The following is a 24,953-nucleotide window of genomic DNA, read 5'->3' on the forward strand; positions in this document are numbered from 1 at the left end:
TTTAGGTGTTCTAATATAACTTTTATTGACCACAGTTGAAACTTTAACATGTTCCCTCATCCTAACAGTGAAAGGTGTTTTTTCAATATAAGTAGTAGGAACAATTGGATCAACATTATAAATAATAGTTTCATCTTTAGCTATTACCGGTTCTTTAATTTCTTCTATAATAGGTGGGTGATATATAAACCACTTCTCCTTAGGGAGATCAACATGAGTAGCAAAAGATTCCCAAAAGGAGGCTACTATCTTAGAGTCAAGTCCATATTTAGTGCTAAACTTTTGAAAAGCATCGGCATTCATAAAAGATTTAACGCAATCAAACTTAAGCTTATTACCTGACTCTTTACCTTCATCGAGTTCCCAATCTTCAGAGTTGCGTTTAATTCCTTCCAAAAGATCCCACCGGAATTCAATAGTCTTCTTCATAAAGGAACCAGTACAAGAAGTATCGAGCATGGATCGATCATTATGAGAAAGTCGAGCATAAAAATTCTGAATAATAATTTCTCTTGAGAGCTCATGGTTGGGGCATGAATATAACATTGACTTAAGCCTCCCCCAAGCTAGAGCAATACTTTCTCCTTCACGAGGACAAAAATTATATATATAATTCCGATCACGATGAACTAGATACATAGGATATTTTTTTTGGTGAAACTCCAATTTCAATCGATTCCAATTCCAAGATTCAACATCATCGCATAGCCTATACCATGCCAATGCTTTTCCCTTAAAAGATAAAGGGAAAACCTTCTTCTTAGCTTCATCTCCGGGTAAACCTGCAAGCTTAAATAATCCAGAAATTTCTTCCACATATATCAAATGCATATCAGGATGTTCGGTTCCATCTCCTGTATAAGGATTAGCTAGCAGTTGTTCTATCATACCCGAAGGAATTTCATATTCAATATTTTCAGTAGGTGCAGTGGATTGAGGGGAAACTAATTGTGGTTCTGATCGAGGTGAAGATACCCCGAACAAACCCCTCAAAGGATTGTTCTCCATAGTAACAAGTGACAATAAATTTCAGTACGTAGTAATAATATTTCCTTACCAATTTCCAGTTACCAAGAGCGCTTCCTCCCCGGAAATGGCGCCAGAAAAGAGCCTTGATGACCCACAAGTATAGGGGATCAATCTTAGTCCTTTCGATAAGTAAGAGTGTCAAACCCAACGAGGATCAGAAGGAAATGACAAGTGGTTTTCAGCAAGGTATTCTCTGCAAGTACTGAAATTATAAGTAGCGAGTAGTTTGATAGCAAGATAATTTGTAACGAGCAAGTAACGGTAATAGTAACAAAAGTGCAGCAAGGTAGCCCAATCCTTTGGAGGCAAAGGACAGGCCAAAACGGTCTCTTATGATAAGCAAAGCGTTTTTGAGGGTACACGGGAATTTCATCTAGTCACTTTCATCATGTTGGTTTGATTTGTGTTCACTACTTTGATAATTTGATATGTGGGTGGATCGGTGCTTAGGTGCTGTTCTTACTTGAACAAACTTCATACTTATGATTAACCCCCTCGCAAGCATCCGAAACTACGAGAAAAGTATTAAGAATAAATCTAACCATAGCATTAAACTTTTGGATCCAAATCGATCCCTTACGAAGTAGCGCATAAACTAGGGTTTAAGCTTCTGTCACTCTAGCAACCCATCATCTAATAACTACTGCACAATGCATTCCCTTAGGCCCAAATTTGGTGAAGTGTCATGTAGTCAACATTCACATGACACCACTAAGGGAATCACAACATACATACCATCAAAATATCGAACACATATAAAATTCACATGATTACTTGCAACAAGATTTCTCCCGTGACCTCAAGGACAAAAGTAACTATTCACAAATAATATTAATGCTCAAGGTCAGAGGGGTATTAAATAGCATAATGGATCTGAACATATAATCTTCCACCAAATAAACCATATAGTAATCAACTACAAGATGTAATCAACACTACTAGTCACCTACAAGTACCAATCTATAGTTCTGTTACAAAGATTGAACACAAGAGATGAACTAGGGTTTGAGAGGAGATGGTGTTGTTGAAGATTTTGATGGAGATTGCCCTCCCCAAGATGGGAGAGTTGTTGGTGATGATGATGACGATGATTTCCCCCTCCGGGAGGGAAGTTCCCCCGGCAGAATCACTCCGCCAGAGGGCAAAAGTGCTCCTGCCCAAGTTCCGCCTCGAGATGGCGGCGCTCCGTCCCGAAAGTCCTCTCCTTATTTTTTCTAGGTCAAAATGACTTATATACTAGAAGAGGGGCATCGGTGGTTGGCTGGGCTGAGCACAACCCACCAGGGCGCGCCTACGGGGCCTAGCGCGCCCTAGTCTCTTGTGCTCACTAGGTGGCCCCCCTCCGGTAGTTATTTGCTCCAGTATTTCTTATTTATTTCATAAAAATTCCTTGTGAAGTTTCAGCTCATTTGGAGTTGTGCAGAATAGGTAGCCTGGCGTAGCTTTTTCAGGTCCAAATTTCCAGCTGCCGGAATTCTCCCTCTTTGTGTGAAACTTGCATATTATGAGAGAAAAGGCATTAGAATTACTCCAAAAAGCATTATTGTGCATAAAAACATTATAAATAACAGTAGGAAAACATGATGCAAAATGAACGTATCAACTCGCAACTAGGGTCTGTAGTTCTTTGTCCTAGTTGCGAGTCCGCCTTCGACTCACAATTGGGATGTAGGTGTTGTTGTACAAGTTGCGAGTCCACCCTCGACATGTAACTTTCCTCCAATCCTTTTGCTCGGAGTTGCAAGTGCACCCTAGACACACAACTTGGCCAAGGCCTAGTTGCAAGTCCACGCTCGACATGCAAATGAGCCACGTAGTAGTTGTTGTTCCAGTTGCAAGTCCAACCTCGAACCACAATTAGGGGCATGTATTTCTACTTTTTTGTTGCTCCAGTTGTGAGTCCACCCTAACTCACAATTGGTCGCGCAAGTATTGTTGTGGTAGTTGCAAGCCCTCCCTCGACTCGCAAATGGGGCTCAGTTTTGTTTTCATCCCGGTTGCAAGTCCACCCCTGACACGCAATTGAGTGATTTAGTTTGTTATTGTCCTAGTTGCAAGTGCACCCTTGACTCGCAACTAGACCTGCCATTTGCTTTCTCCATGTTGCATGTACACCCTTAACTCGTAACTGAGCCCATTGTTGTTTTTTCCCAGTTGCAAGCTAAAAGTGCGTTATATCGACTAGAGGGGGGTGAATAGGCGATTTTTATGAATTCTTCACTGAGGAATTTGCGGGTGAGGAAATTCCTAAACGAAGAACTACTTGCAGCGGAATAAGTACTCAGATGTAAACATAATGGAACACAAGCATGGTCATCATGATGAAATGAAGACAAGCACAGAGTATAGAAAGCGTCAACACAGAATAACACAGGATGAAGACAAACAGACTGAAGAAATTGAACTAGGGAAATTGAGAAAGTCTTCAGTCAAAGTCTTCAAACAGATATGAACAGGCACACAACACAGTAATGAGGAAATGAAAGAGTTGAGGAAATAGAACCAGTAAGCTTGGTGAAGACAATGATTTTGAACACCAGTTCCAACTGCTGTGTCAGTTGTACGTCTGGTTGGAGCGGCTAGGTATTTAAACCTGAGGACACCCAGTCCTGGACACACAGTCCTCACCGTATTTTCCTTGAGCTAAGGTCACACAGACCTCGCCCAATCACTCGTGGTAAGTCTTCAGGTGACTTCCAAACCTTCACAAACTCGGTCACTCAGCGATCCACAATTTCCTCTTGGATGCTCTAGACCATAACGCCTAACCATCTGGAAGAAGCACAGTCTTCAAAGGTAACAAGCATCGGATCTACGCAAGATCAATCTCTTCAGTGATGCTCAATAACTTTGGGTTTGTAGGTGTTTGGGTTTGGGTTTTCCTCACTTGATGATTTTCGCTCAAAGTCCTCAGAGGATGGGATGCTCTCAAATGACAAGTGTCAGTTTCTCTCGGAGCAGCCAACCAGCTAGTGGTTGTAAGGGGCGGCTATTTATAGCCTAGGGAGGAGCCCGACATGATAAGACATAAATGCCCTTCAATGATATGACCGTTAGGTGGATAGATATTTTGGGACAGATGGCGCGTAGCACAGCAACGGTCGGAATTTTGAGTATCAAATACCTCAGGGCTATCATGTTCCTCACTATGTAGGCAACGCGCACTGGCGAATTCCTAACTCCTCAGTCAGAAAAAATTCCTCAGAGACCAGAAAAACTTCGTCTCTGTCACTGAAGAATATGACTGAACTGTATGAGATTTCCAATGGCTTCACTCGAAGGGATTGGTAGGTGTAGGATTTTGAGTTGAGCATCACATGGAAATTTTTCCTTAGTATTTCCTCGACCCCCTTTAACAGTACGGTGTTTCCTATGACTCAAGAAAGAGAGGATGAAACTACGAAAACAAAAGTCTTCACGCTTCATGTTCCTCGAATGAATACCAAGTCTTCAAGGTCACACAAATTTCTTCACTTTCAAAGTCTTCAGAAAGTCTTCAGAAATCCAAAGTCTTCAGTCAAAGAACTTCATTTTTAGGGGTCGACTTTCTCTGTAAATATCAAACTCCTCATAGATTTATAGACATGTGTACACTCACAAACACATTAGTCCCTTAACCTATAAGTCTTCAATACACCAAAATCACTAAGGGTCACTAGATGCACTTACAATCTCCCCCTTTTTGGTGATTGATGACAATATAGGTTAAGTTTTCAACGGGGATAAACATATGAAGTGTAAATACTGATATTGAGGAATTTGATTGCAAGATATAGAAGAACTCCCCCTGAAGATGTGCATAGTGAGAAATTAGCTTTTGAAGCAATGCACACTTGAAGAGTAGAATCACGGAGATCTCCCCCTATATCTTGTAATTCATACACGCATTTGACATATAATATGAAGAATTTGAAATGCATGATGAAATATGGTGACTGATGTAATTCAGCATGCGTGCATTAACATTAACGAGGAATAAGCATGCAGAAAATCTTAGCAAAAGTATCAGACCACCATAGGGTTTAAGTTTACAACTCGATTGAATAATGTCTCAGAAGAACGAGAGTTGTAACTTAGCAAAAAAAAGCCCATATAGATAGACCCACTTGAAGACTAACTCAAATTTCTCCCCCTTTGTAATCGAATGACCAAAAGGATCAAAAAATGAGGACTAACGCCCCTGAAGAATATCAAGATGATGGAAGAGCGCCAGCGTTGTTGGGGTCATTTGTTGTAGTAGGGCCTGCCGCAGTGTCATCCAAGTCTTCCTGCTTGTCGGTTTCGCGTGATAAATAATATGAGCTGGCTACCAGAGAAGGAACCTTGACCTTCTTAAATTTCTTCCGTGGAGGAGCAGACCAGTCAAAATCCTCCTGGAGACCCATTTGCTTCAGATCTTCTTCACCATATAGATGTGACAGAATAGCCCCGGTGCGACCGAAGATTTCATGGAGGTAGAAATGGTTTTTCTTCACTGCATTATGTGTAGCAGTCATGTTGTGAAGAATAGAACCAAACTGACGCTTAACCCATTTGTGGTTTCGATCCACCTTCTGGTGAAGACTAAGAAGAAGCTCACGTCAGTCATCACCCTGGGAGCTGTGGCTTGAGGATTTGGCTTTGATGCATGAGCGGCAGAATCATGAGTGGCAGAGTCATCATTGGTGGAATAAGATGCAGCTTTGCGAAACTGACCACCCAATGGACGAATGCCTTCATCAATAATAGCAGGTGCCTTGCCCTTGTCATCAGCTGAGGAATTTGTCCGCTTGAGGACTTCAATTGGGGGCAAGTAGCTGAGGTGATTCTGAAAATCAATCTTGTAGTTGAGTGAAGACCTTATTCTGAGGAATCTCATAATCCAAGGTGTGTAAGGCTTCAACTCGAACGGAGAGAGTGCAACATTTGCCAGAGTCCTCATGAAGAAATCATGATAATTGACAGGAATGCCATGCATGATGTTGAATAGCAGATTCTTCATGATGCCTACGATTTCCTCATCAGATGAGTCGTGGCCTTTGATCAGACTCAAAGTCTTCGTCAGAATGCGATAGACTGTTCTTGGTACATACAACAATTCCTTCACGAGGAATTTGGTCCTTGGGGCTTGACCGGGCTTAAGAGGCTTCATTAGCACTTGCATGTAATGAGCAGTGAGTTCAGGCTCTTGGTACAGACAACGAGCACCTTCAAGGGGAGGACTGATTGGTAGGGCATGAAGTAATTCAGAGGCCGGTGCTTTGTAATGAGTATTTTCGGTCATCCGGTCCACACCCAAGTGTTGATATCATCAGCACCACCTGTGATGTGCAGCGTTGCGTAGAACTGAAGAATAAGCTCTTCATTCCAATCAACAATGTCAGATCAAAAGTTAGGCAGGCCTGCATCATGAAGCACACTGAGGACTGGAGAGAAACAAGGCAGTGATTCCATATCCACGTGAGGAATATGCTCATGGTCGAAGACTTTGTCTTTGTTGAAAAGCAGTGAAGAATAGAAATTGGCCTGGCTGGCAGTCCAGAAATGCTTCCTTCTAAGACGAGCAGAGTCATATGGGTTGTAGTTGGTGAAGAAGACATGCTCGCCGAAGAAGTCATCAGCCTTAAATTTCTGCTTCTTCGAGAAGGGATCCTTTGGCTTGGGCTGAGGAGTATCGGTCAATTGCATCACCACCTCAGGAATCATAATCTCAGGATCCACAGGCTGAGGAATTTCAGTTTTAGTGGCAGCCTGGGTCTTCAATTCTTCATTAACATTTTCTTCAGCACTAGTGGCTGGAATTTCCTCATGGACAGACGGTGTGGCATGAGGTTCTTCAGATCCCATTTGTACTTCAGTATTCACAGGGGACTGAGGAATTTGTTGCAGAGGTATGAACAGAGGAGAGTTGGGGTGCTGACTTTCCCAAAAGTCATCATTCAGCACAGGTGTTGTACATCCAATGTCCACATCTTCTTCTTCACTCTTTTCCTCAACGCCGGCCTCTTCAACAGTGAACTGGGGTATGGGCGATGAGACTATTGGGGTTGAAGGGATTGCATCTGCTTCAATTTCTTCATCCAACTGCTCTGACGAAGCAGCAGACGGAATCTCTTCATCTGATTCACTTGGAATCACATATTCTTAATCAAAAGGAACAAGGTCCTTTGATGGCATGGATGAGACCAGAATAGCATCAATTGTATTCGCAAAAGAGCTGGTCAATGGCTTCATCTTCTTCGGAGCTGAAGAATCTGATGAAGTTGATGCTTTCCTTTTCTTCACCACTGCACGCTCTGCAGCCTTGGTTTTCTTCACATCTGATGCAGACGGGAAGATCGGAGTTGGGGTAGGTGCAGGATGAGCAGAGGAATTTGGTACAATTACTTCAGGCACAATTGATGTAGTTGCCCTGACTTCTTCAGTTTCTTCAGGCGCAACACTAGTGGTTGCCCTGGCAATTTCTTCAGCGGCTGGAATGCAGTCATCAGCCCTGACACTAGCAGTTTCTTCAGTAGCCTGATTGTCATCAGCGGTGCTGGCATTTTCTTCAGTCTGCTGAGCAGATGCCTCAGCTTGAGGAATTTCTTGTTGCGTTGGGGCTGCAACATTGGAAGTGAACTTCTCAGTTAAATTCACAAACCTGACTTTGGCTCCAAGCCAGTCAGCACGGTATACGTCAAATTCATCACTGAGTTTCTTGATCTCAGATTGAATAGTGACAAGTTCTTCAGTTGTCATAGAGACAACGTTTTTCTTTAGGAAACGCTCCTTCTTGTATTGCGCTTTCTTCAACTGCCTCGCCTTTTCAAATTTCCATTTTTCTTCCTGAATAAAGGCAGTCAGCATGTGACTTTGGCCAGGAGTCAACTTGAAATCAGGCATAGGAGTGTTGGGGTCCTTGTGCGAGAGATCAATGTAATCAAGGATCAATTTTGGATCCAAAAGTAGAGGCACATTTGTGCCTTTGGCTCTAGCGGCCTTGAGCTGCCTGTCTCTGATGATTTCAGCAAGTTCTTCATCATCAGCTTCGTCTTCATCAGACGGCACTTGAAAGGCGACCTGCTTCTTGTGAGGACTTGGTCGAGAGCCTCGTCCAGCAGTGGCTTTTTTCTTCAGCAGAGAGGGGCCAGTTGATGAATTTGGTGGAGCTGAAGAACTAGGAGAAGCTCCTGAGGCAATAGATATGCCTGTTGTCCTTTGACATGTGGCAAGATGCATAGGTGCTGAGGTTTTTGTCGGAAGAGCTGAGGACTTTGGAAGAGCTCGAGCAGCTTGAGGAGTTGGCCGTGAGGACTTTGAGGAATCTGGCCGTGAGGGCCTTGCTGAGGAACTTGGCCGTGAGGCCATTTGGGGTGAAACACTTGGCTTATGAGCAGGCTTCTTTGCCATGGCCTTCTTTGGCTTGCTTGCAGAGGCCTCAGCAGTGGTAGGAGCAGCAGCAGAATCTTCATTACATTTGCTTGGCCTGGCGCTTGGCCCATTCATCGGGATAGTCCCCACCACGCTTGAGGCTGGTGGGATCAACTTCTTGGCCAGGTGCCAATGGAGGTCTTGGGCATGGAGGATTTAGAGCGAATTTCTTCATATACTTGGTTGTAACATATTTGTACTCCCTCCATTCCCGTGCCCATCTCCTCTCTATCCTTTGTATGCGCACCTTGTGCTGATTTTTGTCCTCCTTGCCAAAATTGGCCTCATCAGGAGTGCAATAATCTTTGTATATGTCATCAGGGATCTCGAAAGCAGTATTGACCTCAGGCCTCTTTCCTCCCTTCTGTTGCTTCTTACCGTCAGCCATTTTCTTCAGCTGAGGAATATGAACAACAGAATTTTCTGAAGAGGTGTGCAACTTTTCTTCGAGGAATGCTGCAAATGAGTCAAGTTGATGAGAACCTAGTGATTCAGCAGCGGACATGAGTACCTGTGAACAGAGTATAGTTGCGAGGAATTTGGAGAGGTCATATGCGTTCTCAGAAGTTTTTCAAAAAGAACAAGTTTGAGGAATTTGACCAGATGAGTCTTGAAGAATTTCACTAAGCGTTCTTTGTCTTAGGTTCCAGAGTTGTACAGATCGAAAATCCACACAATTGAGGAATCTTGAAGAAAAATGTTGGTTAGAGAAAAGGACCAATAACAGATGACATGTGAGGTGTTTAGTGTGTGAAGATTTGAAGTGTAAACACCTTTTAAAGATTTTGTAGAAAACATTTGAATCAAAGAGGGCAGTAAAAGTAACTTTTAATTACCCTGGACGAAGAACCCGACAAACTGGGAAGTGTAGATGTGAAGCTCGTCAGTTCAGATCTTCCACGCCCTAACTTGGCGCGAGTACGACGGCGACGAGGTCGAGGCAGTGAAGCTCTTCCTTACCGACGACGATGGAAGTAGCAGCGGTGCTAGGGTTTGAGAAGCTCGAGCGGAGTAAAAACGAACAGAGGAAGGGGAGGGGTATTTATAGCCGAAGTGAAAAACCACTCGTCCGAAGAAATTGGACGAACGTGCCCCTGACCCTTCTCATTCGCTTGACATGTGTCACCCTCGTACTGAGAGGTGGCGATCGTGTGAGATCGTGGGTGAATAGATAAGTATTATCGTGGGATGCGGAACGGTTTGAGCAGCAAAAGCCGAAAATTTAGATAAGATAAGTTTTAAAGTTCCGTTCGCAAATTCTTCAGCTGACAAGGACACAGTGAAGATTTTGAACGAGTTTCAAATAGAACACACATGAAGAATTTGTGAATAGACTGTGTTGAGTTTAGCATAGAGGAGGAAGGGTCCGATCACATTCACTTAGCAGGAAAAAAGCAACTTGAAGAAATAGCAATAAGTGAATGCGGTAGAGGACATAAACTCATATATATATATAGCCAATGAAGAAAAACGACGTAAACAGTGAAGACAATGCAAAGTTGAAGAAAATGAACAGCTGAGGAATTTCAAAAAAAACTGAGGAAAAACTCAAATTGAAGATTTTCAACTTTTGGTGGTGGCGTGACCCACCGTATAAGAATGATGATTTAAGACACCGCGTACAATTGTCGTAGGGTTCTGAGAATCAAATTCTTCGTTAATTTCTTCACACTTAGAGTGTTAATCTTCATTGATTGAAGAAAAACGTTTCTTCATGTGTTGCAGATCTAAGTCATCAATTTTGCATAAGAGTTAAGATGTGTGTCCTTTTCAAAGAACATTCGAAGATTCTAAGATATTTAGCTCACACCGCAACTTGCTAAATCTCTTCTCGTCCAAGGGCTTTCTGAAGATACCGGCTAGCTGTTCTTCAGTCTTCACATGCTCAATAGAAATGTCGCCCTTCAACACATGATCAGGAAGAAAATGATGACGAATCTGAATGTGCTTTGTCTTCGAGTGCTGAACTGGGTTATGAGCAATCTTGATGGCACTCTCATTGTCACAGTAGAGAGGCACATTCTTCACGTTGACGCCGTAGTCCTTGAGAGTTTTCTTCATCCATAGCAGTTGATCATAGCAAGAACCAGCAGCAATGTACTCAGCTTCAGCAGTAGACAGTGATACGCAGTTCTGTTTCTTCGAGGACCAACAGACCAAAGATCGTCCGAGGAAATGGCATGTGCCTGCTGTTGACTTGCGGTCCACGCAATCACCAGCATAGTCAGAGTCTAAATATCCAATGAGATCAAAAGCCGAGCCCTTGGGGTACCATAATCCAAGTGTTGGTGTGTGAGCTAGATATCGAAGAGTATGCTTCACAGCCTTATGGTGTCATTCCTTCGGTGTAGCTTGAAATCGGGCACACATGCACACACTAAGCATAATATGTGGCCTAGATGCACATAAATACAATAATGAACCAATCATGGAGCGGTATTGTTGGGGATATAACTACTAAGCATAAACCGCCCAGGAGGGGCCGGATTATACTCATAGTGGATCATTCATATTGACACGAAGACAAGGAATATGGCCCTTTATGGAAGAGATCTAACGAGAATGCCCAAGGCCCAAAGGTGGATTAGGGCTCGTAGATGTAAACCGCCATATGATGTATAACTTGTGTTGTAAGATAGGAAAGGGTAGAAACCGAGCCGGACACGTTTATGAGCCGGTCGGGATTCTGTAGACCGCCGGGCGTCAACCTGTGTATATAAAGGGACGACCCGACGGCGGTTCAAGGACAAGAAACAACAGATCGAGAGCCAGGAAAAGCTTATTTCGCTCCCTGGTCATCGAAACCCTAGCAATTCCACCACAACTGGATTAGGCTTTTACCTTCACCGCAAGGGGCCGAACCAGTATAAACTCCTTGCGTCCTTTGTCCCGCTTTAACCCCTTTAAGCTAACTACGTTGCGATGGCTCCATGACTAAGTCCTCACACTAGGACATCTACCGTGAAAAAACCACGACAGTTGGCGCCCACCGTGGGGCCATCGCACGATGGTTTCAAGTTCTTAGAGGGCAGCTTTGAAGTTCTCAAGGGATACGCTGTGGGTCGGATGACCAAGAGTCATTGCGGCAAGCTCTACATCGACGATGCAGGCTGGGGCCCCGATGCCGGCTCAATTGAGTACGGGTACTGGGTCCCCTACGACGGTATTCACGTCTTCATTGGCAAGATTGGCGAACCGGGCCTTGAGCCGGACATCTGCACCGACATCGTCAAAACGGCTCAGCGTGCGAGACCCGCCCGAGTTTAGCCTGCCATGAAGCGTGCCTTCGTGGGAGTCATCCACGGAGCGGAATCTGAGGATAGATCGGCATCCGGTGGTGAAACCGTCGTTTATTCCGGTGACGAGTCATCTACCGGAGAGACCAAGTCATTGTACCAACTGCAAGATGGCCGGCTTGGGGGCTGTTCCGACGGCGACAGTATTCCGGACCCCTTTGATCCGTCGAGCCGGGTTGCGATCTTCATGGCCGGTACACAGCCTGCACAGCACTCTTCGACTGCAGCGGCGATGATCTTCGGGTCAGCAGCGGCGACATCAGCCGGGGCAGGAGGCCCTGCGCGACCGCTAGCTGAGGTTTTGTCCGACTTATTCAACACTTTGGCAACGCTGCTGGCGGCAGAAGTTAACCCGGCGAATCAGGATGAGCATAACGTGGAAGTTGCGAAAGTGAAGGATCAGATAACTCAAGCCAAGGCAGACCTGGCAGCTGAGGACACCAGGATGGCTGCAGAGCGGGCCTATGCACAGGCTTACCGGCTTATGTTGGATCAAAACGCGTCAAATGATGTCATGAGGAGGAGGTATCGGTCTCGCCTGCCTCTGGTTTATGAGGCACGGAATCTCTTTAACACGCCAGGAGCAGGGACCAGTAACCAGCCAGTGGTAAATTGGGTGGAGCTACATGGAGCGGGGGCGCCGGTTCAACCACGCACGACGGCTCCGCCTCGTCAGAACAATGTCCAGTCACAGCACATATCAACGCCTCCAGGTCATTACTCTAACCCTTTGGATAACATAGTCGCCGCCACTTCACGGTTGGCGGCTCTCCCGGTCGAAGGCGAGTCCCCAGTGGCGGTTGAGACGCGACGGGCTAGAGAACTCCTTTAGATAGCCTTGACTCAGCAGCAGGCTTATTCATACAGCCGCGAGAGGATTCATTCCACCCCCCGCCCAAGCCGGAGTTACAGCACGCATATTGATGAACCGGCTGTGTCAAGCAGTGCGCGGAACCGTAACCCGCCTCGAGGGCATAACCCGGCGGGCGGTGGTGCTAACGCTCAAGACGTGGTGGATCACGGTAGGGCACGTCGAGAAGCCGAGCTAGCGGCACAGTACGCGGCTCGTCATATTACTCTGGATCGTCCAACGACTTCGGTGGAACCAGGTGTTGCTTTCAGTTCTTTGGGAGTACTGTGTCTCACCCCGGCTCTACGTAATGTGCGGCTGCCCAAGGATTTCAAAGGTCCTCGTAAAGTACCCAATTACACTGCCGACTTACCTCCCGAATCATGGATTGAGTGCTATGAGATAGCGATGGAAATGCTGGATGTTAGCGATGCTGCATGTGCTAAATATTTCACCATGATGTTGGAAGGAACAGCTCGTACTTGGCTGAAAAGTTTGCCAGCTAACTCCATCGGATCATGGGCCAAGTTAAAGGCCCGGTTTATCCAGAATTTCAAAGACATGTGCAAGCAGCCCATTTCAATTGTGGACTTAGCCGCCTGTGTCCAAGAAGAAGGTGAATCGACAACCCATTGGGTGCACCGGGTCTTAGCGATCCTGCATTCGTCGGACCGCATCAACACCGATTCAGCAGTCTTAATGTTGGAAGGCAATTGCCGGTTCACGCCTCTGAAGCTGAAGTTAGGGTGGCTCAAGCGTCACTGCAATGACATGGGGACGCTTATGGCAGCTCTGGTTAAGTATGCCGACTCTGATAGTACCAAGGACCCCGAGTCTGACGATGAGAAGCCGGGAAAGGGAAAGAAGAGCGGCAGCACCAAAGGGCAACAGCATAACCCGGCGGGCCATGGAAACAACGGTAAGTGCAAGGCGGATAACAGTTTGGATTTTGTGGCTAACACCAACACGCAGAATAATGGTCAGCGTCGTAAGGGTAAACCGCCCCTGCGGAGTGGAGGGTCAGGTATCAATCTTGAGCACCTGCTAAACCAGCCTTTCCCAAGACACGTGACGCGAGAAAGGCCAGCTACGCACCTCTGGAAGGATTGCTTTATTATGAGGGAGTTCAAAAACTCAAATCTTTTCCAAGATGGTCATGGACCGGGCAGTGGTTCAGGACCCGGTTCTCATGGGCCGGGTTATGGTGGAGGCAGTTCTGGCTCAGGATTTCAAGGCAATCAAAGCGGCCATGGCAATCAAGGTAGTCATGGCAACCAAGGGGGTTATAATCATCAGGGGAGTCAACAGCAGCAACAATCGGGTTATCAGAGCAACCCGAAGTAGTTGAATAGTGGGCAGTATCATGTCTTCACCACTAGTCTATGCAAACACGACCAGAAGCTTCATAAGAGGGCAGTGAACTCTGTTGAACCAGCCACTCCCCGTTATTTGCGATGGTCTGAGTAGCCCATCGTATGGAGTCGAGAAGATCACCCGCCCCGGGTTGATAATCCGGGCCACCAGGCACTGGTGGTGGCACCTCAGGTTGGAGGGTATAAGTTTACCAAGGTACACATGGACGGGGCGAGCAGCATCAATATTCTCTATTATGAGACCTTCCGTCGCATGGGGTTGACAGATAAAAATCTTAAACCATCAAACACTGTTTTTCATGGTGTGGTGCCTGGTAAGTCGGCGTATCCAGTTGGTAAGATAGCCCTGGAGGTTGCTTTTGGAGATGATCACAACTCTAGATCAGAGACATTGACCTTTGAAGTGGTGAAAATCAAGAGCCCTTATCATGCCCTGTTTGGACGGCCGGCTTATGCTAAGTTCATGGCAAGGCCCTGTTATGTTTATCTGCAGCTCAAGATGCCGGGTCATAAGGGAACTATCACGGTACATGGGAGCCGTAAGATAGCTTTGGAATGTGAAGAAGGTGATGCGGCTTATGCTGAGTCAGTTTGTGCAACCAAGGAGTTGAAGTTTTATAAGGACAATGTTGATCCGGCAGATATGACTTCTTTGAAAAAAGCCAACTACAGAGCATGATCCGGCCTTGAAGTTTAAATCAGCTGATGAGACTAAGCTAGTTGACTTCGTTCCTGGCGATTCATCCAAGCAGTTCAGCATCAGTGCTAATCTGGATCTGAAATAGGAAAGCGCGCTCATCGAGTTCATCCGTGAGAACCGGGACATCTTTGCATGGAAGCCTTCTGACATGCCAGGTGTACCGAGGGAACTCGCTGAGCACACTCTTAACATAGATCCCAAGTTTAAACCGGTCAAGCAGTTTCTCCGCCGCTTCAATGAAGAAAGGCGTAAAGCTATTGGTGAGGAGGTAGCCCGGCTCTTGGCAGCTGGGTTTATCGTTGAAGTATTTCATCCTGAGTGGTTGGCTAACCCGGTGCTGTTACTTAAGAAAATGGCACCTGGCGCATGTGTGTGGACTACACGGATTTAAACAAGCCTTTGTCCGGCTGATCCTTTTGCTCTTCCTCGTATTGATCATATTATTGATGCGACGGCGGGTTGTGAGCGTCTGAGCTTTCTGGATGCTTATTCTGGTTATCATCAGATCAAGATGGCAGTTAAGGACCAGGAGAACATAGCTTTTATAACTCCCTTTGGAGCCTTCTGCTATGTGTCTATGCCTTTTGGTCTCAAGAGTGCCCAGGCGACTTATCAACGCTGTGTGCAGAATTGTCTTCATAATCAAATTGGAATTGTCTTCATAATCAGATTGGGTGCTATGTTCATGCTTATGTGGATGATATTGTGGTGAAGTCCAGGAAAGAGGAGACATTAATATATGATTTGAAGGAAACTTTTGATAATGTCCGGGTTTATAAGATGATGCTTAATCCGGCAAAGTGTGTCTTTGGTGTACCGGCAGGCAAGCTCTTGGGTTTTCTGGTGTCTAACAGGGGCATTGAAGCCAATCCATAAAAGATCAAAGCTATCACGTCTCTGGCTAAACCGGTGTGTATCAACGATGTTCAACGTCTGGCGGGTCGTATTGCAGCGCTGAGCCGGTTTATCAGCCGGTTGGGAGAGAAAGTTATCCCTCTATATCAGATGATGAAGAAAAAAGATAATTTTGTCTGGAGTGATGCTGCTAATGCGGCGTTTGAGGACTTGAAGAAGCAGTTAGCTGAGCCACCTGTCCTTGCTGCTCCAGTCAATAAAGAGCCGCTGTTGTTATATGTGGCTGCCAATGCCCGGGCTGTAAGTGTGGCTATCATGGTAGAACATAAGGAGGCTGGCAAGGAATATCCGGTTCAACGGCCGGTTTATTATATCAGTGAGGTACTTATTGAGTCCAAGCAAAGGTACCCACATTGGCAGAAGCTGGTGTACGGAGTTTTCATGGCAATTCAGAAGCTTAAGCAGTATTTTCAGGGTCATCCCATCACTGTGGTCAGTTCTGCCCCTTTGGGAGATATAATCCAAAACAGGGAAGCGACTGGCCGGGTTGCCAAGTGGGCCATTGAGCTTGGACCTCACGGGTTAAAGTATATGCCTCGTACGGCAATCAAGTCCCAAGCGCTGCTGGATTTCATCAATGAGTGTGTAACATCCCAAATTTTCAATTTGGTATGTTATACATAGATCATCATTGCATATCATATTTTATTGCATTTTGACAAATCCTCGATAAATCCTAAGCAACTCAAGGACCCTTGGAGAGAGTTGGGGATTTTCTCGAATTTTCATATTTGATTTTCATCAAATTATAAAACGAGGATTTTGGTTTTAATTATTTTCTCTCCGGAAAAATATTTCATTTAAAAATAAACGAGAGGAGAAAATATGACTTCTCCAAAACAATTGAAATACTGGAGGAAAAGTGTTAAAATCATTTATTGGAATTTATTCGGAATTTATTCGCAATTTTATTGCATTATAAAAATATTGCATGTTTTCAAAAATTTATTTTGTGTCAAAAAAATGTTCACCCTATTCTAGATTTTCTAACTAGACGGGGAAAATTTATTTTATCTTTTTTTGGATTTTTATTTATTTTTCTAAGAATTTTTCCGCGGAACGTATTAAAAAACAATTTGCCGCGCCCGACTGGGCCGAGCCGAGCCGAGCCAGGCCGCCGGCCCGCCCGCCGTCTCCTTCCCCGCGACGACGCCCGCCGCCGCCCGGTGTCCATGGCGAGCACGGGAACCCCGGTGCCCCCTTCCCCAAGCCGCCGAACCCCCCCCCCTTCTATATATACCCCCTGCCTCCTCCTCTCACCCCGCCGCCCGCACCCGAACCCCGCCGCCGCCCGTGCCGGAAGCCCGCGCCGCCACCGCCTTGCGCCGTCGCCGCCGCTCGCCGACCCCGCCGCCGGAGCCGCCCCTCGCCGCCCAACCCCCGCCGCCCTCGCCGCCCCTCGCCGGAGCACGGGAGCCCCGCCGGAGCTCTGTCCCGACGAGGTAGACCTCGCCTCGTTTTGCCGGTTTTGTTAAAAAAAACCTAGATCGGTTTTTTTTCGGTTTTGTTATTTTGTGAACGTTCACCGAACCATTCGTTTTAACGAACGCGTTCGTCGGTTTTTCTCTGTTAACGAACGTCCGTTCTTTAACCGTTCGTCCATTTTTTCTTTTTCGTCGGATTTTCCCGCGGTTATCTCAGATTCGATTTCTGGTCGAATCTTCGTTTCTGTTTAACTTTTCGCTCGTTTATCGGAATCAGGCGATTCAAGCGCCTAGAGTTTCGTCTCGAAATTCTCTTTCCGTTTAACCTACTCAAACAAGTTTTTGCTACTGTAAAATTTGACCTAGATCCAGATTAGTAAACGAAGCTTGTTTCTCTCGCCGTTTGACTTTCGTTGCTTCGTTCGAGTTGATTCTTTTTGCAAACCGGAGTTCTTAAGTTGAACTTTCTGGTTGGATCTTTCATTCGAGTTTTACCTGTGCATTAGATGAGTACTGATTGATTGTTTGTTTGTTTGCGATAGAGTACCCGGAGTGTGCCGCTTGTTACTTCGAATCGCTAGGTTTCGCGGATCATCAGCAAGGCAAGTAACACTTTGATCATACTTTCCATACCCAGTTTTATTGCATTAGATCTATTCCTCAAACACTTGCATGGTTAGGATCTAATTAAATTGTGGGAACTTTGGGAAGTAGTTGAGGTAGTACCTATTACCTGTTTTATTTATCAAACCCTTGGGAGTTACTTCTACGTTGCTATTATATTGCCATGCTATGCTCGTAGACGTGGATTGGGTTTGAGTGATATTCATGATAGATGTGAGATGGTTAATAATGGTTTACCTAAGGTGGCAACTAAAACTCACATCTGCGTGGATTGAGGCACCTGGAGAATCCAGTGTTGTCTGTTTGTATAAGGACCGCCACCCAGGCTCAAAGGGATCATAAGATTATTCATGCTAGAAACTTCCGTGTGCAGCCACAAGCTATTATGGGCTCTAGCATAGTTGAGTAGGTTACATGATCTCTTGAAGAGGTGGGCTAGCAGATGTAGGGGAAAGTAGGTGTACCGGTCCACCCGGAGTAAAGAGTGATTGTTCCTGAAAGACTGTGTCTCGGTCATCCGTTTCTCAAACATCATGCAGTGCGAGAATCAAGCGGAGGCGATCGAGTTTTGTGGGGAAAAGTGCACAAACCTCTGCAGAGTGTACAAACTAATCATGGTTAGCCGTGTCCCCGGTTATGGACAATTTGAGTATCTAGTACCTGGATTATCATTTGAATCTCATCACCATGTTACTTTTAATTAATTTTGTTGGGTTAATGATGATTCTTAATTGGGATTGAGATGCTGTCAACCATCTCAATGTTTCACAACCACCATGATAGTTAAATAAAATTTATTCCTTTGAAGTAGGGAAAAATTGGCTTTTCGCAAAACTATAACCATAGAGCTTTCCACCAGCCATATATGCATGTAGTAGAGCATTATTATTGTTCATTATTCTCTATGTGTTACATTGCCAGCATATTCTATGTGCTAACCCGTTTTCGGGCTGCAACGTTTCATGTTGCAGACTTTTTCAGACGACGAGTAAGGTGCCTTAGGTCGTGGTCTTATACTCAGTGATGCCGCTGGAGTTGATGGACTCACTTATCTTCCAAGTCTTCCGCTATTATCGTTATTAGATGGCCTTAAGCCATATTTATCATACTTAATCTCTTTGGAGATATTCGATGTAATAAGTGTGTGATTGCTACTCTGTTATAAATCCTCCATTTGTACTGTGCGTGTCAGCATTACTGATCCAGGGATGACACTGGTGCACAGCAGCACAGACCATTTGAGGTCTGGTCGCTACAAAAGGTGGTATCAGAGCACACGCTGACTGTAGGACACGACCACTAAGCTTAAGCCCTAGAAAGCTTCTCTCTTCTCATTTCTGACCCCTCTCCACTTTCTACTCTTTTAGGAATGGCGGATGCAAGGAGCAAGTTCATGCAACCAGATGAAGACACGCCTTTTGGTCGACACTTGAAGGAAGTCACCAAGTATTTGAACATAGGAATACCAAGCATCACCGGAACCTACAACGCCACATTACCCGAAGAGGAGAGCTGGAAGATTCAAGTTCACATTCCAGGAAGGACGTTTGTGCCAGTTACTGAACCCATAAGATTGGTTTTCGAAGCACCAACCTGGAGTTTAGGGAAGAGCATGGCCGCACACATCGCCATGGGACGCATTGGAGAAGTCTACCACCAGGAGCTTAAGGATACAATTTATCAGATTTGTGGACGCCGAGACGCGCAATGGGAGATGATCAGAACCAAGAAGGATGGATCAATTGCAGCTTTCATCCAGGAGCAGAACCAACATATTCGTCGCCAGGAGAACCAGATGTGCACGGACAAGGAAGAACTGAAGAAGGCATTAACGAAGATCAAGGAGCTCCAAGAAGAACTTAAAGCTACACGCGAGGATTATATGGAGGAAATCATCGCACTAGTAGGGAAGAATGACGACCTGGAGAAGAAGATTGGAGTATTCATGGGAAATCCAGTGCCAAAAGCAGAAGTTGACGAATGCACTTGTCCGGATAACTACATCATCATCGACGACACCGACTCGGAACCAAGTGAAGATGACTTTGTTGACGAAGCTGGAGCAGACATCATGGAGTCTTCAACGGATCAGAATTTCTAGTAGACTACCATATCAGTAGTAGTTTTCCCCCATTTAATAGTATAGTTCAAGCACTTTGTAATGCTAGTTAGATCGATTGTTATGCCTTGTTTGAATTGATTGAGTGATGTTGATTGTATTTGTCTCATGAGCATATGGGTAGTGTTTTCTCTCTAGACCTCATTCTACTCTTAACTCTCATCTTTTCTAACCTATCAGATGCCTCCGAGACGCGACACCGGATTTGTTTTCCCACCGGAGATCACCCAGTTGATTCAGCAACAGAATGCCCTGATGCAAGTGTTAGTACAGAACCAAGGCAACAACAACAACAACAACCCACCGCCGCCACCACCTGTTGATCACTTAGCCCGTTTCCTAAGGCTAAACCCGCCGGTGTTTTCCAGTAGCACCGAGCCGATTGTTGCAGATGATTGGCTCCGCAAAGTTGGAAGGGAGTTGACCACAGATGCGGAAAGAGTGCGTTTTGCCGCACATCAGCTAGATGGACCCGCAGCATCATGGTGGGAGAATTATACAGCCACGCACCCTATTGACACTGTCACATGGGACCAGTTTCAGCAAGCTTTCCGTACAGCTCATGTTTCAGCAGGAGCTATGGCTATGAAGAAGCGCGAGTTTCCCAACCTACGCCAAGGAGGACGCACCGTAGGCCAGTATGTGGAGGAATTCAGTAAGTTAGCACGTTATGCACCAGATGACGTTGCTACAGATGCTGCCAAGCAGGAGAAATTTTTGGAAGGGCTGAATGATGAACTGAGTATGCAGTAGATGGTAGCAGCCTTCAACAACTACCAGGAGCTGGTAGATAGAGCTCTCATGATTGAAGGAAAGCAACAGCAGATTGAAAACCGCAAGAGGAAGTATCGACAAGGGAAGTATAATTCTGGAGCTCAGCAGAAGCCACGATTTGCCCCGAAGCCGGGAGGACAGTTTCAGCATACCCATGGAGGAGGTAGTTCGCACAACCATAATGGCTCCAAGAATGGTAATGGGAATGGAGGAACCAACGGACAGAACCGCACCAACCCATCTACCCCAGCCAAGAGGGATCTAAGTCATGTTACTTGTTTCAAGTGCTAGAAGACTGGACACTATGCTACTGATTGTCCTGAAGCCCAAAATGGGAATGGCAATGGAAGCTCTGGGAAGAAGCCGAACCCGTTCAACAAAGGACATGTGAACCATGTGAGCGTAGAGGAGGTTGAAGCTCAGCCTGATGCAATAATAGGTAAGTTTTTGGTTAAGTCATTTACTGCAACCGTTCTTTTCGATACTGGTGCATCGCATTCATACATATCAAGGGGATTTGTGAATAAGTTTAAGCTGTCCACCCAAGTTCTCAAAACCCCTATGTTAGTAACCTCACCAGGAGCAGAGTATATGGCCAGCCAAGGATGTTTTCAGATACCATTGGCCATTGGAAGACATGTTTTTCCCTCAGACCTCATAGTTTTGGAATCGCAAGGTTTGGATGTGATTTTGGGAATGGATTGGCTATCGTTGTATGGAGGAAACATCGATTGTGCCAGCAAGACGATTTTGCTTACCACCCCAGAAGGAAAAAGGATCAAGTATGTATCCAGGCATATGCCGAAGAGGATTCAAGTGAATGCCTTATCAGGAGTTGTACAGGAGGAAGTACCAGTGGTGAAGGATTACCCGGATGTATTTCCAGAAGAGTTGCCAGGCATGCCACCAGATAGAGACATTGAGTTCTTGATTGAACTTTTGCCAGGCACAGGGCCAATATCCAAGAGACCGTACAGGATGCCCGCAAAAGATTTGGAGGAAATTAAGAAGCAGATCAAGGAGTTACTGGATAAAGGCTATATTCGCCCAAGTTCGTCACCTTGGGGATCACCAGTACTTCTAGTGGAAAAGAAAGATGGATCGCTGAGGACGGTTGTTGATTACTGTGGATTGAATGAAGTGACCATCAAAAACAAGTACCCACTGCCAATGATCAATGATTTGTTTGACCGCCTACAAGGAGCTAAAGTATTTTCCAAGATCGATCTACGATCAGGATACCATCAGTTAAAGATTCGAGAGCAGGATATACCTAAGACGGCTTTTACCACCAGATATGGATTGTATGAGTACACCGTTATGTCATTTGGACTGACTAACGCACCTGCCTATTTTATGAACCTGATGAACAAAGTGTTTATCGAGTTTTTGGATAAGTTCGTCATGGTGTTCATTGATGATATTTTAGTCTTTTCCAAGAATGAGGAAGAGCATGAGGAGCATTTACGATTGGTACTTGAGAAGCTCAGAGAACATCAGTTATATGCCAAGTTCAGCAAATGTGAGTTTTGGCTGAGGTAAGTTGGATTTCTTGGACATGTTATTTCTGGAGAAGGAATAGCAGTAAACCCTGCCAAGGTCGACACAGTGACAAGTTGGGAATCACCCACGACAGTTGGAGAAATCCGGAGTTTTCTTGGACTTGCAGGATACTACCAGAGATTCATCGAGAATTTCTCAAAGATTGCTAAGCCCATGACTGAGCTATTGAAGAAGGACACCAAATTTAATTGGACTGAGGAATGTGAAGCTAGTTTCCAAGAGTTGAAGAAACGATTGGTTACATCACCAGTGTTGATTCTCCCAGATCAACGCAAGGATTATGAAGTTTACTGCGACGCTTCTTGTCGAGGACTTGGAGAAGTGCTTATGCAGGAAGGAAGAGTCGTGTCATATGCTTCACGACAACTTAAACCCCATGAGAAGAATTATGCTACGCATGATTTGGAGTTAGCAGCCGTGGTGCATGCGTTGAAGACATGGAGACATTTTCTCATCGGAAACCATTGTGAGGTGTATACAGATCATAAGAGTTTGAAGTATATTTTCACGCAAAAGGAGTTAAATCTCAGATAGAGGAGATGATTGGAGCTCATAAAGGACTATGATATGAGATTGCATTATCACCCTGGGAAGGCTAACGTAGTAGCAGACGCGTTGAGCCGCAAGAGTCATGTCAACACCCTCATGACAGGAGAGTTACCTCAGGAGTTAGCCGAGGACCTTCGCGAGCTATGTTTGGAGATAGTCCCAAGAGGCTATTTAGCGACACTGGAGATTCAGTCTACCTTGATGGAAAGGATCAGAGAAGCTCAGAAGACAGACAAGGAGATTGAAGAGATAAAGGAGAAGATGAACAAAGGAAAAGCCAAGGGATTTCGTGAGGATGAGCATGATACCTTATGGTTTGAGGACCGCGTATATGTGCCGAATGATCCGGAGATCAGGAAGTTGATTTTGCAAGAAGCCCATGATTCACCGTACTCGATTCACCCAGGAAATACGAAGATGTATTTGGATTTGAAGAATACTTTCTGGTGGACCGGAATGAAGAAGGATATTGCAGAATTTGTAGCAGTTGTGATGTATGTCAGAGAGTGAAGGCAGAGCATCAGAAGCCAGCAGGATTGCTACAACCATTGCCGATACCCGAATGGAAGTGGGATAAAATAGGCATGGATTTTATCACAGGATTACCCAGGACTCGTTCAGGCTATGACTCGATATGGGTTGTAGTCGACCGTTTGACAAAAGTGGCTCATTTCATTCCAGTTAAGACCACTTACACCAGTGCTAAGTTGGCAAAGATATACATGACCAGGATCGTATGTTTGCATGGAGTTCCGAGGACCATTGTATCAGACAGAGGAACCCAATTTACCTCGAAGTTTTGGAAGCAGTTACACGAAACATTGGGAACTAGGCTAGAGTTTAGCACAGCTTTACCCGCAGACAGATGGACAGGCCGAGAGAGTCAACCAGATTTTGGAGGACATGTTGAGAGCTTGTGCACTAGATTATGGATCTAGTTGGGACGACAATTTGCCATATGCAGAGTTTTCGTATAACAACAGTTATCAGACCAGTTTGAAGATGACCCCTTTCGAAGCCTTGTACGGAAGGAGGTGTAGAACACCGTTGTTATGGGACGAAGTTGGAGACCGTCAGTTGTTTGGACCAGATTTGATTAAGGAGTCTGAACAGAAAGTGAGGTTGATTCGCGATAGGCTCAAGGTAGCCCAGTCCAGGCAGAAGAGTTATGTTGATTCTAAACGAAAGGAGACAGTTCACGAAGTCGGAGACCGAGTTTATCTTCGAGTATCACCACTTCGAGGAGTGAAGCACTTTGGAGTTAAGGGAAAGTTAGCGCCCCGTTTTATCGGACCATACAGAGTTGTGGAACGTATGGGAGAGGTTGCCTACAAGCTGGAATTGCCCGAAGGATTGTCTGGAGTTCATGATGTATTTCACGTCTCCTAGTTGAAGAAGTGCCACGCAGAGATGGCTGAGATACCACTGAGAGATACTGTGCCACTGGAAGTGATTCAGTTGGAAAGTGATTTGACCTATGAGGAGAAACCAGTCAAGATTCTTGAGTATGCCAGCCGAGTTACCCGCAGTAAGGTTATCAAGTTTTGCAAAGTCCAGTGGAGTCACCACACGGAAGATGAAGCCACCTAGGAGCGAGAGGAAGATCTACGGAAGGACCACTCCCACCTGTTTTCTAGCCAACCCGAATCTCGAGGGCGAGATTCATCTTAAGGGGGGTAGGTTTGTAACATCCCAAATTTTCAATTTGGTACGTTATACATAGATCATCATTGCATATCATATTTTATTGCATTTTGACAAATCCTCGATAAATCCTAAGCAACTCAAGGACCCTCGGAGAGAGTTGGGGATTTTCTCGAATTTTCATATTTGATTTTCATCAAATTATAAAACGAGGATTTTGGTTTTAATTATTTTCTCTCCGGAAAAATATTTCATTTAAAAATAAACGAGAGGAGAAAATATGACTTCTCCAAAACAATTGAAATACTGGAGGAAAAGTGTTAAAATCATTTATCGGAATTTATTCGGATTTTATTCGCAATTTTATTGCATTATAAAAATATTGCATGTTTTCAAAAATTTATTTTGTGTCAAAAAAAATGTTCACCCTATTCTAGATTTTCTAACTAGACTGGGAAAATTTATTTTATCTTTTTTTGGATTTTTATTTATTTTTCTACGAATTTTTCCGCGGAACGTATTTAAAAAAATTCGCCGCGCCCGACTGGGCCCAGCCCAGCCGAACCAGGCCGCCGGCCCGCCCGCCGTCTCCTTCCCCGCGACGACGCTCGCCGCCGCCCGGTGTCCATGGCGAGCACGGGAACCCCGGTGCCCCCTTCCCAAAGCCGCCGAACCCCCCCCCCCTTCTATATATACCCCAT

The sequence above is a fragment of the Triticum aestivum genome, chromosome 7D (genome assembly GCF_018294505.1).
Source record: "Triticum aestivum cultivar Chinese Spring chromosome 7D, IWGSC CS RefSeq v2.1, whole genome shotgun sequence".
NCBI classification, from domain to species: Eukaryota; Viridiplantae; Streptophyta; class Magnoliopsida; order Poales; family Poaceae; genus Triticum; species Triticum aestivum.